At 36.1% G+C, this 17,777-nt stretch overlaps 1 pseudogene across 1 annotated transcript; it reads right to left on the bottom strand.

Annotated features, from left to right (window-relative positions):
- Positions 1-995: 995 nt before the first annotated feature.
- LOC148946526 (carboxypeptidase Q pseudogene) lies at positions 996-16,563 on the bottom strand (annotated as a pseudogene). The gene is made up of 3 exons (XR_016142445.1): positions 16,486-16,563; positions 12,308-12,563; positions 996-1,813 (listed from the first exon to the last, which is right to left on the bottom strand). The product of XR_016142445.1 is annotated as a carboxypeptidase Q pseudogene (transcript).
- Positions 16,564-17,777: the final 1,214 nt, after the last annotated feature.

Here is a 17,777-nt window from a genome sequence, read left to right as displayed (position 1 = left end):
TTCTTAAACTGAACTTACCAATCCAAAACACAGGACTATAAAGGAAAGCTTGGTGGTACAAACTCAAATAATCAATTCTTATATAAACTTTAAGTCTCCATTTGATCTCATACACTTTTGGCAATGGCTCAAAGACATACTAAGCCATTCTTTATGGTTCAAAGCAAAAATTATACATAGTTTTCCAAAATGTAATATCAAATCTATCTTCCAAGCGTTATCCAGACTTTTCGTAAGAACTGTTGAGGTAGGACACTTTCAGATTTCTCAGTATAAGCCAAGTCATCACAATAAGCTGTATACAATAAATAAATAAATAACAAAAATACTCTACTGAAGATTTTACATCTAATAGGCTTCTTAACGATAAGACTTTTTGAACATTTTCCACAATCATTTGTTGTTTTGTTTTTTTTAGACCCGATGTATTCGGCTATCAATCCGTACAATATTTTAGGCTTATCAATCTTAGACGGAGGCTGTCAAACGATAACATCAGAGAAACCAATAGATAATTGTGGTTGATTTTAATCATCTCATTACAGAAAAATATCAATCAAATCTATCAATTTCAAACTGCTAATACTTTAAACTGGTTTTCCTTTCTTAAACTGTTTTGATTTTGGAACAAGGGTTTTTCAGGTACCCTACCCTTACAACGGTACTTCCACTATAAATTGTGATGTTTACTGACTTTTATTTGTATAAATATAATTTATATCCAATATAAAATATATCCAATATAAATATAAATTATATCCAATTTATGCTAAGGTTGTAAGGAAAATGAGGAAAGGTCCAGAGGCCGGGTGTAGTTGCTTGAGCTGTAGGGAAAATGATTATGGGTTGGGCCGTTTCCTCCTCCAATGTAAGAAAATCTCTCATTTAAAGGAATGAATTATCCAATAGGGGGAAGATAGGCTGCTCTGTGAGTTAATTCGTTATAGGACTTTCCATTATATTGCGGTAGTAGGAAATTTTGTATTGATGGGAGGATATCAAATGAAGTGTAATTTTTCTTTGTATTTGTCTTTTTGTATATGGCTTTAATTTGCTTTTAAATACAGATTATTATTATTATTATTATAAAGCAATTACATCACCAGTGACATTTCCGGAGACATTCTTGGAAAATCCTCAGTTATATCAGCAACAATATAAGCAGTTACGGCCCATAAGACCACGGCTCTATCAAGAGCGTCTGGATCTTCAACTGTCATCATGTCACCTTCTGTGTGATGAAAATAAAAGTAGCGTCCACCTGGCTCTCCATCTGTATCCCATAGACCTACTCCCGGAATTCCTGCGTCTGTAAAATGGGTTATATCAGTGCTAACCCATTCAGAAGTCCATCTATGTTTGAAAAGGCTTACGTTACTAAGAAGGGACAAAATTTCATTAATTATACACTCTCCATTGTCTCTGTCCCCAGTATAGATTAGTCCTTGCGGATCGAACGTTCCAGAATCAGACTCCATCACAAACACAAACTTGTCTAATTCATTTTGGTGCTGATCGAAGTAATGTTTAGATCCAAGCTTCCCTTGTTCTTCTGCTGTCCAGAGTATATTTCTAATGGTGCGCTTAGGACGTAATCCCAAATGGTTAATAACTTCTACAGAAATAAGACCAATCATCATTCCCCCAGCGTCATCCATTGCACCTTGACCAACATCCCAATTATCGATGTGACCCGATACAACAACCACTTTATCAGGGTATGTTGTCCCATTATAATCAGCGATCAGGTTATAGGAAATGGTAGGCTCTAATGTATGAGCGTTTGATTTGACACTTAAGACAATCAGTTCACCTGAAACGAACATTTAATATAATTCAGCAATTAATAAGGTATGCTAATGTCTCTCAATTATAAGAGCTCTAAATCAAATACTTTAAACTTTTCCCTTGCGGGGAGAACTAAACCAGAATATTTAAGCTCTTAACTTCAATCCCCTTTTAGAATTCACCTGAAATAAAATTCATGCGTTATGATATACTAAATTCCAGGAGTTAATTTTCTGAAATTTTCAGCTTGAAAAACAACCCATTGCACCTAATTGTTATGTTTGAACTCTCTTACAGGTCTGGGTTTTCAATTTTTTCGACGGGCTGCTGAGGGTAATAACACCCTAAATTTAATGTACTATTATTTTACCAAAATATCTTTGTTAAACCTTAATTGATTAATTTTTATTTCTATCATACCCGTTTTTTCCTTGAAATCCTTATAAGAGGTAATATTAAGCTAATTTGTTTCTTTTATAGCCTTCATGTTTGAAGGCTTATTTCAAAAAGCGAGGGCTGACTTTTTCAAATTTGAAAAGTAAAGACTGAGGCGAGTTAAAAGATATTCTCCTTAGTAGTAGATGTTTAAAACCATTTTTTGTGGTAAAGGTAAGTTTTCTCGCCGATTTTAACCAAGACACTAAAATGAGCAATTTAGAAATAATATAGACGGGACATCAAAAGGACTTTACACTAATTTCAAAACATGTAAAGTTTATAAAGTTTGGAATAATCATTTGAAAAACTAATAGTATACAAATTGTTGCTTAGTTTTAAAGCAGAGGAAATAAACAAAACGTGATACAAAACTGGTGAAAATATACATGTAAAATTTAACATGACCTAGGGTTTTTTTTTGTGGAAGTCTCATTCTACATACAAAAAAAATGATTTTTGCTTACGGTATAGATCAGTAGATAAGAAGCCATCTTCGTCAATAGCAACCAAAACCAGTGAATCCGAGAAAATTAAAACACTGTATTGTGCGTTTTCGTTGTAACATCCGTCCTTGCAAGTGATAATTATAATTACTAATAGTAATAGTAATTTATTAACACACACAAGGACAATACATTTTACTCACTACCGACCCAAGAACCTGGGGTCAGGTTGTCCTAAGGGTAGGCATATATCAAAATTTCATATTCACAACAGAAATATACAACCTAGGCCTAAAAAAAAATAAAATAAAAGAAAAAATCATTCCCCTTCGCACGCAGTTCCTACCACCAATCACAAAATCACTATAATTGTCCTCCAGGTACATAAAAAAAAAAAAAAAAAAAAAAAAAAAAATTTAAAAAAAAAATTTATAATAAAAAATTCCTTTTATTTTATTTTTAAATTCCTTCAGATCCCCTATTTATCTTAAATCTTTATTAACCCCATTCCACAACTTTAATCCCCTATAAATAGGCGAGAATGTCGACCTGGCAGACACCACGAGCGGGGCATGTAAATTTTCCCTTTGGCGAGTTTCATGATCATGAATCGAAGATCTAGCTTTTAGCATTCCTGAAAAGCAAGACGGTAATAATTCATTATTATATTTGAACATAAATTGAAGGCTATAAAAAATCTCTAAGGCCTGCAGCAGGTAATACTTTTACATCAATATAGGTAGCTCTAACGGATACAAGATTTGATTTACCAGTCAACACACGGATTCCATTATTTTGGATCACTCGAACTCGATTAGTAATTGATGGAAACGTACTCAGCCAAATAGATGAGCAATACAATATATGTGGATGTATAATAGAAAAATACAAAGTGCGAAGAACAGAAGGGGGTAATACATGTTTCAATTTACGCAGTATTCCCAGATTACGGCACAGGATTCCTGACACCTTTTCAACATGTTTCCTAAAAGATAGTGTTTCATCTAGCATAATACCCAAATATCTAACACACTGATCACGCTTAACTTTACCATCCAGGTAACTCACTTCTTGGATCCATGGGTAGTAATTAGATGTACGCGAAAATATTACAAAACTGCTCTTTGATGGGTTTACTTTTATTTTATTAACTCTTAGCCAGCTAGACACTTGATCTAAACACTGTGTCATTAATTCAACTAAAAGGCGTTCTGTTTTTGCAATGCAAATCAATGAAGTATCATCGGCAAATAGAGGTACTGTAACGTCACTGTCACTGTGAAACATGTCGCTCATTTTAGTTTTCGCATCCTTCAGGGACAGTACAAGATCATTTACAAATATCAAAAATAGCAAGGGGCCAAGAACGGACCCTTGTGGCACACCACATTTCATATCTACAACGGAAGAAGTAGATCCATTTATTCGCACATACTGCTGCCTATTAGACAAAAAACTACGTAGGAAATCAAGAGCAGGCCCTCTAATCCCATAAAATTCACATTTTTCAAGCAATATACCATGGTCTACAGTGTCGAAAGCTTTTATAATGTCCAAAAAGATGGTAGACACTTTAAAACCAAGGTCCAGGGCAGTGTTCACAACACCACAGAGATAAGCCACAGCTTGTTCGGTCGTGCGTCCATTTCTGAATCCAAACTGGGTGGATGTTAGTATTGAATGGCACTCTAAATAATGGTACAACCTCCGGGAAAAGCACTTTTCCACAAGTCTTGACATGACCGGTAAAACGGAAATCGGGCGATAGTTACTTACCTCACTGTGATCACCCCCTTATGAACCGGTGTAATTCGTGCCAACTTGAAACAAGATGGAAATACTCCCTGTTTAAAACAAAGATTTATTAGGTTAACTAATACATGCGATATAGCTGGCCACAGATATTTAATTATCCGTAGAGACAAAATGTCACTACCAGCTGCACTATTTTTCATGTCGAAAATTATTTCTTTTACTTCACTCTCGGTCACCGGTTTCAGGTAAACTGAAAATTCTGTTTCGCTATTTCCAAGGTAATGTTGAAAAGGGCGGTCGCCATCCACTATTCTTACTCCCTCAGCCACATTATGTCCAACTGTAGCGAAGTGGTCAACAAATTCTTGGGCTATATCAGACGGGTCACATAATTCTGCACCTACTCGACCAATAATCTGATCCGGGGCGACTGTGTGGGGAGGATTTATGAGCTGTTTAATTATCCGCCATGTTTTATTGGGGTTTCCAGCTGCATCACCAAACTTTTTCTTATAATGAGCTTCCTTTGCTTTTCGCAAAAGTCTATTTAATGCATTTCTGTAGTTTTTGTATATCCTTTCATTAACATCACTAGGTTGTAACATTTTCTTTTTAAACAGCAAATCCCTTCGATTTATTGATCTGAGCAATCCTTTTGTCACCCACGGCTTCTTAGGCATTTCTCTGCGAGCTCTTTTCCGTACCTCTTTAGTGCAACTAATCAGCAGATTATGCAGTTTATTATAGAATTTCACAAACTTCGCATCAGCATGATCAGGTAGAGCTAGCTCTTCATCCCAATTAACATCCATTATTTTGTTTTTACAATCACGGAGGGCACTAGGATCCAGTACTTGTGTAATCTTATTAAACCTGCCATTTACCGAAGGAGAAGTCTGCGTCGATGTTGAATATGAGCCAAAAACACCAAAGTGGTCCGAGGTATCACTAACCAGGACACACGGATTAGAAAACGGTACATTTGTAAAAATGTTATCAAGGCACTTCGCAGTTGACGCAGTTACTCGAGTACTTACATTAATTGACGGAATCAGGCCATAAGAAATCATCATATCTAATAGAAGATTAGTCTTTTGACCAGGATCAATTAGGTCAACGTTTAAATCACCCATCAAAAAACAAGGGGTCTCCACTGGAATCTTCTCTAGCTGCTGCTCAAGGAGGTCCAAAAATTCATCAAACGCACTCGATGGTGGGCGTTATCAAAAAATAACAAAACTTTGTATTTTATAAATCTAAAACTTTAACAAACACGACTCAAATACCATTTCTTTATAAACCGACATATCACTTTTTACCGTTACCTTAATATCCGAGCGAACATACGCTGCCAATCCCCCATGTTGACGAAGCTCCCGATTTTTGGTGAATAAAGAGTATCCAGGAATCCGCAGCAATTCAGAATTATGCTTGTTAAGCCAGGTTTCCGTAAGGCCTATTACCTGAAATACAGAGAGACTAGATATATCATTAATAAAATCAAAGCTGGAATTCAACCCTTGGCAATTTATATGGAAAATACTGATCTGCTTCTCATCCCCCCGGCTCTCCGAAGGGACATCACTCAAAAACACATACCTTGAATCCTCACATGCCAGCCGACAGCATCCACCAGGATCAACGTTCTCGCTCAAAATTTCATTATATCTTTCAAAACTTACTTTTTTACTTTCCAACTCCTTAAAATCAATTTTACATGGAGGTTATTATTTAATTATAAAAAATTCTGAAAAGAAACCGGGCGAGCTAAAGATGTACCAAATAAAAAATATAAAATGTCCACGGCATTCGTTTACAAAAGAAAACTCATAAAAAAAAAAAAAATAAAAATTTAATCCAAACAAAATGGTCATTAATAAATAATGTCCATAAAATACCGTCCATGAGCCTACCTAAAAACAAACAACCAGACAAAAAAAACTGAATAGAGGAAGTTTCAATACGCTCAATGAAAAGGTTAGTCAAAAGAGGGCTTAGAGGAGCACCCATTAGTAAACCAAAATCCTCTTGGTAAAACCCTTTCTCTAAAACCGAAATAAAAAGAGTACATGTTAAATAAAGTTTTACCAGTTACATTACAACACCAATCTCCATGCTTGCTAAAGTTACACTATTTGATTTTATTAATCCTGGTAAACCATAGATTTTTGGTGCCAAACAAAGTATTCGAAAAAACCTCTTATAAAATTGAAAGGTTGTGTGTAGTTTCTTTTTTAGCATCTCTAATTTGCAACCCTACAAAGAGCAATTTGGATAACCATTGATACATCAAAAGAATTGTTTTTTTTTATGTTGATTCCAAACATATAAAACTCATTAACTTTAATGTTATTGATTGACAGCTACGGATCTGAGAAAATATAACTGATTTTTGGAAAAGTGGTGAAAAAATCCCAAAAGTAAAGCATTTTTGTTAAAAATCTCACCCTCTGATTCAACGTATCAGAACCTTGCTATAGAAGTTTCAAGCTCCTACCTAAGAAAAATGTGAACAATTTTCTACCTAAGAAAATTTTTTTTGCCAGAAGAATTAGGAATATGTGTTTATTGGTAGAAAAACTTTCTACCTATAAAATTTTTTTTTTGCCAGAATTAGGGATGTGTGTTTATTTTAATTTGTTTGTTGATATTTTTTGTAGGGGTGATCGTATCGAACCAATGGTCCAACAAGATTGAGAGACAGCTCTTTTAAATGGAAATTAAAGGTTCTAGCGCCCTTCTTAAGTAACTAAAAATATTATGCCATGGGAAAGTGGAGTTTTCTGCCATTTCGTGCAATCAAACAATGATTTTGCCCCAAATAGAACAAAAGTTGCTATTTATTGAAAATTCTAAGATAACCAATCGAAATATTTGAAATTACAAAATAATTGTTTACTGAGCTTTCTACTTATACTTGTACTTGCTCCTTTGCCAGATGTGAATGCCTCACCCGGAATATAGAATACTCCTTAGGGTTGACTCCCATTTGTTTCGATCTCGTGCTAGCTCTTCAGAAAACCAGAGCCAGCAGCTCTCCCAATTTCTGCCAAGCTTCTGAAATCCATCAGTCGTATTGAGGTCGTTTCTGACAGTTGCCCACCAATTTTTTGATTGACCGCCCGTGTATCTACGCCAATCTGAAACAGGATTAGCTAGAAGCACTTGCTTGATGATTCGATCATTGGGTCTTCTCAGGAAATGGCCAAGCCAACGCAATCTTCTCTGTTTAACGATCGTAGCTGTGACCTGGATGTCACAGCAGCCATGACGCACTTCAGCATTTGAGATTATGTCGAAGTATCGAATCCTCAGGATTTTTCGTAAACTGGGGTGGTCAAAGTTTCGTAAACTGGGGTGGTCACTTCCAAATCATGGAGACGAAACGCCTTCTGTGGCCAGGTTTCAAGTGCATAGAATAGAACAGGCCTAACTGCCACTTTATAGACACAAGTTTTTGTCTTCAAACTGATCTCTCATTGGTTCCACAAATGCCAGCGAAATTGAGAGAACAAGACTTGGGCTTTATTGATTCTGTTCTGTACGACACAGCCTCCAATAGTGTCTATTAGCAAGCCAAGATAAGTGAAGCTTCAAACTTTTGCCAGTTCCTGCCCGTAAAGCACAAGCTTATAATCTCTCTGTATATTTAGGTCCATGACTTTTGTTTTGACCGTATTGATATTCATGCTCAGTAGCTGAGAGGTATATTCTATTTTTATTTAGTATTTCTTGGGCAGTTGCTAGGTTAGCGGCAAGAGCAACGATGTCATCCGCGCACTCCAGGTCAGACACGCTAATGTCCAATCCCACAATGACACCATGAAAACTCGAGAGTGTTCTTTCTAGAACCCAATCTGTACAGTAATTGAACAAAACGGGGGATAATATGCATTCTTGTTTTACACCACTCTCGACATTGAAGGTCTCAGTTTCTTCATCTAGAACTCTTACAGTTGCTTTGCAATGCTCATAGTAGGCCTTCAGCAGCTCTATAAATTCCACCAGCATGCCATCTTCTACCATGATTCGCCAAAGGTTTTCACGGGTTACAGAGTAGGAAACAGTGACAAGATCCAGAAACGTGTTAATTATAGGGAGGTTGCATCGTTGACACTGTTGCAAAATAAGAAGAAGGGTAAAGATCTGGTCAGTTCACATTCTACCTCCGGGAAATCCGCACTGATTTTCACGCATCCGCGCATTTCTGGCTTTATCGAACCTTTTGAGCAAAATTATCGCGAATACTTTGGTGGCCGTCTCCATGAGTGATATCCCTCTGTAGTTACGGCTGTCATATTTGTTTCTCTTTTTAAATACTTAGATTATTACTGACACTTTCTAATCAGATGGGAAGGTTTACTTCTCCTATATCAAACTGAGGATAGGTTCTAGTTGTTCCACTACAGCCTGTGGTGATGCCTCTTAAAAGACCATCTTTGCAAGGCGACTTATTCGTTTTTAGCAGTTCAATCGTATTTAGTATTTCTGAAGTTGAAGGTGGAGCCGTGTCAATTTCATACAGTGGTTGTTCAGCTGTTGGCGGCAGTATTGTCGACGCATCTTGCCCATTTTTGTTTGGATTGAACAGACTTTTAAAGTGATTCCTCCAGTGATCAAGTTGACCTTGCACGCTAGGAACCGTATTACCTTGATTGTCTTTAGGGGACGGGCGATAGGAGACTTTTCCAGTTATTTCTTTGAGTGTTCTATACAACCTTTTTGTGTCATTATTTCTGGCTGCTCTTTCCATATCTAGGGCAATCTCATTCCAAAACTGCTGGAGGTCTTGACGCAAGCTGCTTTTAGTTTGTGTACCTAATGACTTTTTTTTTAATGCGGTTGATTCGTTTGACGCCTGTCATCTAGCCTCAATTAGTTTTACAATTTTCTCTGAGACATAATTTTTTCTCAGCTTTGTAGGAGTATAGCCGATAACTTTGACAAACAACTTTTATGTGGTATCTAGGGATTGTTTAAATAGAGTGGTGGGATCTTCATCACAGTCTTTCAGGCTTGCAAACTGGTTCTGTAACTTTAGGCAGAAGTCTTCTCTCACTGACGGAATTTTCAGTTTCCCCAAGTCTAACTTCCTTTTTGGAATTCACACTCAACTTCAGAAATATCTTTGCACCTACAAGTGTATGATCACTTCCGGATTTATATCCCGGGGACGTTTATCTTAATACTTAATTTAACTAAGTTAATTCAGTCTATCTTTTTGTGAAACCATGTTTAGTGATATATAAATGCCTTTCTTAAAACCATGGTCTTTATGCTATAGTTTGACTTTATGTCTGAATTCTTTAAGAATTGCTGCTCAACACAACGGATGTTGATATGGAATAATTGTTTTATTAAACCACTTTATACTTTTTTGTGGTTTAGCAGCAGTTCACTTTTGACCGTCCAGCTCTTTCAAATAGTTCGTGGGAGCGAACTGTCAGTGAGAAGTGACCCGGCTCAATAGTAACCAAAACTTTAAATAACGGAGTTTTAATACCAATAGACACATAAGAAGAATTATATTTTTATGCTGATTTCAAATATATCAGTTTCATCAAGTTTAGTCCTACCCATCAAAATCTAAGCGCCTGAGAAAATTTGTATTGTTTTCGAAAAAAGGGGGAAACAGCCCCTAAAAGTCATAGAGCTTTAATGAAAATCACACCATCAGATTCAGCGTATCAGAGAACCCTACTACAGAGATTTCAAGCTCCTATCTGCAAAAATGAGGAATTTCGTACTTTTTGCCAGAAGAAAGATCACGGATGCGTTTTTTTTTCTTTTTTGCCAGGGGTGATCGAATCGATCCAGTAGTCCTAGAATATCGTGAGAGGGCTCATTCGGACGGAAATTAAAAGTTCTAATGCCCGTTTAAGTGACCAAAAAAATTGGAGGGCAACTTGGCCTCCTCCCACGCTCATTTTTTCCCAAAGTCACCCAATCAAAACTTTGAGATGTCCATTTTGTTCAGCATAGTAGAAAATCTAATTAATATGTCTTTGAGGATGACTTAATCCCGCACTGTTCCCGGGGGAAGGGCTGCAAGTTATAAACTTTGTCCATTGTTTACATATAATATAGGTTATTGGGAAGTATATAGGCGTTTTCAGGAGGAATTTTTTCTAGTGGGGGTCGGGGTCAGAGTAGGGGTAACGGGAGGATCTTTCAATGGAGGATATTTCCTTGGGGGAAGGGACATTCCTATAAAGGGGGCGCATGATTTCCCAGCATTATTTAAAAAAACGATCAAAAATTAAATTAAAAAACAAGCTTTTTCAACTGAAAGTAAGAAGCAAAATTAAAGCTTAAAACGAACAGAAATTATTACGTATACGAGGTGGTTCGCCCCCTAGTTAATACCTCGCTCTTTACGCTAAAGTTTTTTTTAAGTACTTTCAAAAGGGCTATCTATTCGAATTAACCGGCCTTTGTGATTCAGGGGTTTGTGATTCGAACAAAATTTGAACTTTAGAGTAAAAAGCGAGGTATTGACTAGGGAGCAAACTCCCTAATATACGTAATAAAACATACGAATGTAGAAATTCGTTGCGAAAGTTAAATCAGAAGTTACACCAGAAAAAAATTTTGAGAGAGTCAATAATCCAAAAAAGGGAACATTATTGTGCAAATTTCGTTTTAATTATCCGTATAAGGTAAGCGAAAATCAAAGCTGCATTAATTCAAAAACGTTCAGAAATTAAATAAAAAAACAAGTTTTTTTACTGAAAGTAAGGAGCAACATTAAAACTTAAAACGAACAGAAATTATTCCGTATATGAAAGGGGCTGTCCCCTTCTCAACGCCTCCCTTTTTACGCTAAATTTTTTTATTGTTATAAAAATAAAGGTGTGAGACAGAGTCAAGCTTTAGCGTAAAGAGCGAGACGTTCAGGAGGGGACAGCCCCTTTCATATACGGAATAATTTCTGTTCGTTTCGAGTTTTAATGTCGCTCCTTACTTTCAGTTAAAAAAATTGTTTTTTTTAGTTAATGCACTAAGGCTTTATAGCGAATTATAGTGCAGTGTTGTTTTTAAGAAATCTTTCTTGAATAAGTGAGACAAGAAGTCAATTTTAGCATAAAAAGTAGGGTTTCAGAAAGGAGCAGCTCCCCCCCCCCCCCTAATATACGGAATAATTTCTGTTCGCGTTAAGTTTCAATGTTGCTCTTAAATTTCAGGTGAAAAAAACTTATTTTTTTTTGAGGCAAAGACTTTTGTTTATTTAATGACAAACTAAAGCCGCGTTTTCATTTGGTGTTTTATAAAAAAACTCGAAATTAAAAACGAATCGAAAAAATCCATCTTTCTATACTATATGAAAAAACAGTATTTTCGCAATTTCAGTGCTTGATTTGCTTTCCCGTTTGTCTGTAAAACGTGGGACCTAAATATATACAGTCAAGGCCATATCCAGGGAGGGTCAGGGATTAAATACCCTCTCCCCTGAACTTTTTTGTCCGTCTCGTAAAAACGTAACAAAAACATATATAAACAAATTTCTCATGCATTTTTAACTTTTACCCTTCTATACCCTTCGAATAAAAATTCTAAATACGCCCTTATATACAGTTATAAAAAACTACTGCTCCAAGCTTCTATATTTTCCAATTTCAAAAATTTTTATGTATTAAATCTTCAATCTGATTGGCCGTCATTGAATTTTGTGCTTGAAAGCTAGATTTATTCAAATCACTAAATTACGCGTGGTCGGTAGTTACGATGCAGTAGCCCGTGATTTTAAAACCTGTAGCTGTTCCAAAATGAATTTCAGAACTATTATAGGTTCACAAAACCTCATCGTTTTTTTCCAGCGCAAAAGTGTTGTTTTTTATTGATTCATTTATGAATTTTGAAATAAAATTTGAACTTGTCTTCACCTCTTAAATACATTCTTCGAAGCATTTGTGCATCCTCTTTCGTGATGGCAATCACAGGCATCTTTCTCTCTCCTTCCATATACGTCATTATGCCAGTGTGAGGTGAATTGATTGAAAGCGGCCCAGGAGACTCAACCAATACCGCAATAGCTCCTAGTTTTGCTATTTCGGAATATAAACTGTCCCTGTAAATTCGAATATTACTTCGAAAGTAACCTTCAAAACCTTGATTGTATACGACAATTTTTCCAGACACCTATCAGAAAAGAAATCATTAAGTTAGAGATGTAATTAAACTTTGATAACATTGATTGTTTCTTTGAAAACAGCCAAATAATAAGAAATGGACCACATAAGACTTAAAATAACTTGCAATTTGCAAATCCTGATATAGCCATTCGGCTTAAGATTACTGAATAAATTGAATATCGAGCTTTCCGTTAAAATATGCATTTCCAATAGTAATCCAATCTCTAAGAAACAGAATTATGAGAACAATGCATTCATCAAAAGAATCGGCTTTTTATGCTGAATTCAAATATATAAAATTCATTAAGTTTAATGTATCCATCAAAATTTACGAGAATAAAATTTTACGTTTAAATGTTTACGAGCCATCCTCATATTCGCAATATTTTTGCTCGTTTTAAGTTAATGCTATTCCTTTATTTCAGTAGAATATTTTTTTATATTTAATTACGATAGAGGGTCCAGGAATTTTTGTGACTTATGCCTCAAAAATTACATTTTTAGCCCACGTTTTCCAACTCTCCGTGAGCCTCTATTTATATTTAGAATAAGTGTTTTTTTTTGGGGGGTGGGAGGGTATAAAAACTAATCTCTAATATTTATTCGCCCTCTGGTAAAAAATGGTGTATTTGCCACATCTTAGGAGAGGTGTAGGGAACTAAGTTGAATCATCAAGGGCATGTGGAGGAAGATGGTTGATTAATATTTTTTCCCGTACCCATCCAGCCAAAGCGCTATAGTTCAACTATTTTTAAAAGCTATTGCAAAATTTTCTCCAACATATAAGTAGTAGGCCAATTGATTTGTATTTCTTTTCAAAAAAATAAATTTCAAGTTCAAATGTTTAAGACACATTTTGTAAGTACAGTACTTGCAATTACCTTTTCAATACATTTTTTGCACTCATCTTTGTTATTTAATAGCTATTAATTTAAAAAAAAATTTCCACAAAACAAATTCTCAAAGAAAAGTAAAGAGCTCAATTAAGCCAAGAATGAGCAAAAATAATGTCAAATAATCTTCCAAGCGTAAAACTATCACAAATCACTATAAATAGATAATTGAAACTCAAAACGAACAGAAATTACAATAAATAACCAAGTCAAACTCAAAACTTAACATGAGTAGGGCTGATAACCCCCATGACGAGAACACAATTTGCGTTGTACTGAAAAAAAATAACAGCAATAACAACAAAACAAATGACCGATGATTGTCAGTTTAATTGACATATACTGACATTTATTCCTTAAAAGTTTTGATAATTTTTTATTTACGAAAGTAAGAAAACTGAAAACATTTCAAACGTATTTTGTGTTCAGTACAGCGTAAATTGTGTTCTGGTCTTGAGAAGGCGTTGCGGTTGCCCCCATCACTTTGAATCTGAAAAACGGAAATAGAAAATTTGATTTCCAATCAAATGAGCCACCTCCAGAGTTTATACGAACACCCTTTCCATAAAAACCGTATTTACCCTCGGGGCATAACTTATAACTCATACGCTGAGGGCTCTGGAGGGGGGTCATTCCGCAAAAACCTAATTTCCATACCCTTCACCTACGGTAAATGAAATGGCTATCTCAAAATTTTGACTAGAAGTGTTTTGGGATTGATTAGCGTGGGGGGGGGGGGGGGGTTGTCGCCCTCTAACAACTTTTAACTATTAAAAAAGGCGCTTTAAATTTCCAATTGAATGAGCCCTTTTTGAAGTTCCTACGACAACAAATGGTCATCTGAAAATTTCTATCAGATGCATTTTGGAAAGATACGAGGTGTCGGGGGGGGGGGGCTATATCCGCCCTCCGATCACTTTGAATATTAAAAAGGGTACTAGAACTTCTGATTACCAATCCCGTGAGTCCCTCCGAAGTTTACACGACCACCCTTTCTATAAAAACTTTATATACCGCTAGGGCATAACTTACAGCCCTTGCCTCGAGGATGACGGGAGGATAGTTGTCATCCTCAAAGACATAATTTTCGGAAATTTTAACTATTTTGAACAAAATGGCTATCTAAACATTTTGATTGGATGTGTTTGGGGAAATGGTGGGCGTGTGAGGGGGTGTAGTTCCCGCCCAATCACTTTTGACTATTAAAAGGGGCACTAGCCCCTTCAATTTCCAATTGAATGAGTCTTTTTCAAAGATTCTACGACAACAAATGGCCATCTCAAAATTTCTATTCATTGCATCAATGGAAAATACGAGGTGTATTTTGAAAGATCGGCGGGGGGGGGGTATCCACCCACCGATAACTCTAAATCTTAGAAATTGCACTAGAACCTCTGAAAATCAATCTAATGAGCCCCCTCCGGAGTTTATACGGGCATTCTTTCTATAATAACCTTATATGCCCCCAGGGCATAACTCACAACCCTTGCATTGAGGGTTGTGGGAGGGGAAGGGATTGTCATCCTCAAAGACATAATTTCCGGAATTTGAACTATATTGAACAAATGAGTAGTATTGATACAATTAAAGAGACAAGACAGGTAGGAAATTACTGTGTACAATTAAAGGTACGGGACAGATAGGAAATTACTGTGTACAATTAAAGAGACAAGACAGGTAGGAAATTACTACAATACAATGACCGGATTCAACTACAATGAAAATTCGTGCTGATCTCTGTTAAAAGTGCGCGATGTTTCTGTTAAAAGTTGTGCGTGTTTTCATGCTAGTGATTCGTTTCCTTTGTATGAAGTTATGAAATTCTTTCTGTAATTTAATTTGTTAGGTGTGGTTGATTTAATCGTATGTTTAACCTTGAACACGGATATAAAAACTCTGACAATTTTTTATTTTCTCAGTTCAAAATTGGCATTCGAGATATAATGATGCAATTAAAACAAAAGGAATATTGACGAAAGCTACACGCAAGAAGTAAGTTATTCTTTTATATTCTTAGTGGGTAAAGAAATTAATTCTACTAAAATTTATACAGACCCCATTATAGTTAACAGATTGTTAAATATTTTTTGAACCTGGATCTCCAGAGGTCGGTAAAGAGCAATATCAAAACAAGAAAAAAGTATGTAAACACTGCATTTAAATGGCTTGCGAGCTTAGCACATGAGGTAAATCATACCTATTGTTTATTCCGGCCCAAAGTTCCCCACCCTCCACTATGCCACAATCGTCTACACCCACTCCACCACCTCCCTCTCTCCAACCCCCTTCCCTCCAACCCCCCCCCCCTAATTTTTTTGTTTTTTTTTAACTTTTTTTAACTTTTATTTACATCTCTTAGAATGTCATGAAACACACTTAAAACACAAAAAATTCATATTTAAAATTTTCCAACTTCAAAATGGGAATGATATAGATATGTGTGTCGCAACTTTTACTATTAGAAAAATAACGTTTGTAGTGACCATTTTTTTTAAACTTTTTTTAACTTTTTTTTACTTTTTTTCTACTTTTTTTCTACATCTCTTAGAATGTCATAAAACACACTTTAAACATAAGAAATTCACATTTAATATTTTCACACTTCAAAATGGGAATGATATAGATATGTGTGTTGCGACTTTTACTATTAGAAAAATAATGTTTGTAGTGACCAATTTTTTTTTTTTTTTCTGACATTTTTTTTTCTGACAGTTTTTTTTAACTTTTTTTTCTGACAGTTTTTTTTTACTTTTTTTCCACTTTTTTTTTTCCTCTCTAAATCATATCAGAAATAGAATGACACTTTTAATTTAAATTTTAAAAACTTATTCTTGTGCAAACTATTGATGAGGACTGATGGTTCTCTTTCAAGATTTGTTTCATGAAAAATAAACTTTTTTTTTAGGATTTTCCAGAGCTCCCCCTACCAATTAAGAAGAAAAGAAGAGGTGAAGTAACTCCAGTGGTCATTTCAAACAGACCGACGGTTATAAAATATGGTCGTAGGTCGAAACCATTAATACCATCAACATTAACCGTAAACCACCCAATAGCCAACTGTCCAGCTGCCATATCCATCATCCACAACAATATGCCACAACCATCCGGACCCATCATACACCAGCCAACTGTCAACTGGTCAATTCCCACATCCAACACTCACAACATGATGAAACAACCATCCGGATCCATCATACACCAACCAACTGTCAAACGGTCAACTACCACACCCAACATGCAATCCATACTCCCATTCCATGAAGCTGATGTAATCATGGAACCAGTCACCTCTCTCCGTGATTACGCAAGATAAATTGTATATTCTCTCTCTCTCTCTCTTATCTCTGTATATATCTATTTCAGTGTGCGTGTTATAAAAAAAAACAAAAAAAACCTCAATGTCAATGTTAGGATCTAGCATGAATTAAGAATTAAAAAAAGTAATAAAAGGGTAGCCGGTCTACAGATTTAGGTCATTAAACACTGAAAATATTTTTTTCAGCTTAATTGAAGTGTCACATCACCATATAAAAAAATATGGCATAATTTCTCTTTCTTATACCAGGTTACACTCGAAGAATCATATTAAACACACACACACACACACACACACAAACAAACACACACACAAACACACCCATACACACACACACAAACACATAAAAAAAAAAACAAACACACAAATACAAAAACCCAAACAGACACACACACACAGACACAAATACACAAACATACATACACATATAAATATACACAAATACACACACACACACACACACACACACACACACACACACACACACACACACACACACACACACACACACACACACACACACACACACACACACACACACACACACACACACACACACACACACACACACACACACACACACACACACACACACACACACACACACACACACACACACACACACCCACCCCCCCCCACTCCCACACACACACACACCCGCACACACACACACACACACACAGACACACACACACACACACACTCACACACACACACAGAGAGACAGACACACACACACACAGAGAGAGAGACAGTCACACACACAGACACACACACACACAGAGAGAGACACACCCAGACACACACACACAGACACCCCCCCCCACCCACACACCCAGACACACACACCCCCACCCCCACACCCCCTCAGACACAGAGAGACACACACACACACACACACACACACACACACACACACACACACACACACACACACACACACACACACACACACAAATACACATATAAACACACAAATACACACACATACATACACACACACACACATATA

This window comes from Artemia sp. Qi Xiang Cuo, chromosome 11 (genome assembly GCF_049724085.1).
Source record: "Artemia sp. Qi Xiang Cuo chromosome 11, ASM4972408v1, whole genome shotgun sequence".
Lineage (NCBI taxonomy): Eukaryota > Metazoa > Arthropoda > Branchiopoda > Anostraca > Artemiidae > Artemia > Artemia sp. Qi Xiang Cuo.
Note: the sequence above shows the minus strand (reverse complement) of the source record. Positions and strands in the feature narration are given on the sequence as shown.